We start from the raw sequence: 3154 nt of genomic DNA on the forward strand, positions 1-3154 counted from the left end.
AGTGGTGCAGGCCTTTTGCTGGCACAACGTAAGAACAGTAATGCCGAATACGTGGTCGCTTATGCCAGTCGTGCCCTTACAAATCTGAGGTCAATTACACAGTCACCGAAAAAGAGTGCTTGGCCATCGTATGGGCACTTCAAAAATTTCGCCCATATCTCTACGGTCGACCCTTTGACGTGGTGACGGATCATCACGCTCTTTGCTGGTTATCTAACCTCAAAGACCCGTCGGGTTGCCTCGCTCGTTGGGCCGTCTGCCTCCAGGAATACGATATCCGTGTCGTCTATCGCTCTGGACGCAGACACTCTGACACCGATGCCCTCTCGCGCTTCCCAGTTACTTCAGACGCCAGTACTCCTACCGACAGTCATGATCTCTCCCCACTTGACATCATGGACATGGCCTCGGAGCAACGAAAAGACCCATGGATCGTCACGATATTCGATATTTTGTCCAACCCTCCGGCGGCTTCGGCAACTCGAGCGTTACGCCGACAGGCCCAGCATTTCGCCATCCGCGACGGACTTTTATACCGCCGCAACTACCACAATGACGGCCGCACATGGCTCTTAGTCGTGCTCCGCCACCTTCGAAACGATTTATGCTCCGCTTTTCACTCTGACCTCCAGTGTGGTCATGGCGGAGTGTCGAAGACCTACACACGGCTTCGCTTACGCTACTATTGGCGCGGCATGTACACCTTCATCCGCAAATACGTACGCTCCTGCATTGCCTGCCAGCGACGCAAATGTGTCTCGCACCTCTCCACCGCACCTCTCCAGCCACTTCCCTGCCCAGCCTGTTAATTGTCATCACCCATTTGACCGTGTCGGCATTGATTTCTACGGGCCTCTTCCATCTACTGGCGCTGGCAACCGATGGATTGTCGTCGCCGTAGATCATTTGACAAGATATGCTGAAACCGCCGCCTTACCTACCGCATCAGCAAAAGACGTCGCCTCTTTCATTCTACACAACTTTGTTCTCCGCCATGGCGCACCTCGTGAACTGCTGAGCGATCGGGGTCGCATATTCCTCTCGGACGTGCTGCAGTCACTCCTATCGCAATGCCAAATTATTCACCGCACAACTACCGCTTATCACCCACAGACGAATGGCTTAACTGAACGATTCAACAGAACTCTTGGTGACATGCTATCAATGTATGTGGCGTCAGACCATTCCAACTGGGATGCTGTACTTCCCTTTGTCACATACGCATATAACACTGCCTCCCAAGCCACTACCGGGTTCTCACCATTCTTTCTGCTTTACGGCCGCCAGCTCTCCAGCACCATTGATACGGTTCTCCCGTACCGGCCGGACCCTGCCGACTGCTCACCTGTTGCTACGGACGCTCAGCACGCCGAGAAATGCCGACAACTTGCCCGTTCGTTGACGTCTGCTCAACAGTGTCGCCAAAAACAACTCATGACTTCAAACCATCTCCGAACCCTTTCGCCATCGACTCCCTCGTGTGGCTTTGGGTCCCGCCTATTGCTGCTCCTGGGCTTTCGTCCAAGCACCTTCCCAAGTACCACGGGCCCTACCGCGTGGTTGCGCAAACATCACCAGTTAATTACGTGGTTGCACCCGTATCGCGATCTTCTGATCTCCGTCGTCGCGGGCGAGAGACTGATAGACATTGACCGGCTCAAGCCGTACTACGATCCACTGCACTCTCCCTAGGTTGCCAGGATGGCTACTCTTCCATACCGGGGGGTGATTGTGAGAAAGAAGATCGGCACGCTGAACAGCCCCGTTGCCATCGTGTGGCTCGTACCGAGTTCGCTCTCTGGCTACGCCCTACCTGCTGGTGCTGCGTTTCTCGCTGCCGCTCTACGACCCAAATAAACCCCCTTTACAATTCTTCTAGAATGCCTATGTTTACAAGATTATACGGCCAATAAAAGTACCATCTTTACTTCATATAGCTTTCCACTAATTACCCACTGAACACAAGACGTTTTGTAGCCGTCTTGGACCAGCCAAAATGAACTAGAACGTCTACAACTATTCAAGACGGCTACAAGACGTCTTTATATGTACTTTATGAAGACGTCTTGCGAAGGATGGCTTGAAGGCGTCTTGTTAAGTTGTTTTAAGCTATCATCTTGCTAAGACGGCTAGAAAACGTTTTGTAAAAACGTCTGGAAGATATCTGTGCGGATCCTTATCCAGATATATGTATAAAATGTGCATTTCAGTTCTTTCCGCAGCTTTATACGGTTGTTAGATATCTAGCACCCATACTGGTCACACAGCCGGTACTTAAAAACGTGCACATGCACTGCCTTTCTTTTGGTCTGTCATTTTACCATCCTGTAAGGTGTACATTTACATTAGCTGCACATGTGTCGTTGCACTGTAGGTCCAGTCGTAGCGTCTATACGTATTCCATGAAGAAAAAAAACATCATGCAAACGTAAAAAAAATATGCTAGATTCAAGGCAGCATACATGCAAGACCCAAGGCCTTTAACCACGTTAATTGAGAAAACAGAAAAAGTGAAAAATAAATCCAACGGTTGTAGTGCCTAAACTATCAAGCATACCGTAGGTGGAGACTCCGGATTAATTCTGACCACCTGGGATCTTTAAGATACACATCAATCTAAGTACACGATCGTTGTTGGGTTTCGATCCTATCGTACCCGCGATCTCGAGCTCAGGAGCGCGATGCTATAGCCACTTAGCTACCGTGGCGGGTAACGGAAAACGTGTGCCTACGCTGAGCAGCTACGCAAATTTAGTGTGAGCGTTAATTTCAGATAGATGAATAGGTGAGTCCGATTATATATTTTTGTGGCAGAAGATCGCTCGAGTTATTACCTGCGCGGTTTTCTGCAGGCGGTCGCAATCGGCGTTTTTCGCACGATGCTAGTTCAACCTCCACGCCAGCGCGTTATTTGACAGTTTTTCGCTCCTACCGAAATCTGCACATTGAGCTGCATCACAATTCCGCTGTCAGCTGTTCAATCATGTAGTAAAAACTATAGTATCGCAAGTTCATCAATTCCTTATAACGCTTTTCACCGTGGTGTACTCCGAAGTTGTGAGACTGAATCGTTCATTTCATCGCTCTTTCAAATTAAATACCTATATACGCTCAAAAGCTATAGCTAAAATTGGCGGTATAAATAATTATGTGT

This window comes from Dermacentor silvarum, chromosome 3 (assembly GCF_013339745.2).
Source record: "Dermacentor silvarum isolate Dsil-2018 chromosome 3, BIME_Dsil_1.4, whole genome shotgun sequence".
Classification (NCBI taxonomy): domain Eukaryota; kingdom Metazoa; phylum Arthropoda; class Arachnida; order Ixodida; family Ixodidae; genus Dermacentor; species Dermacentor silvarum.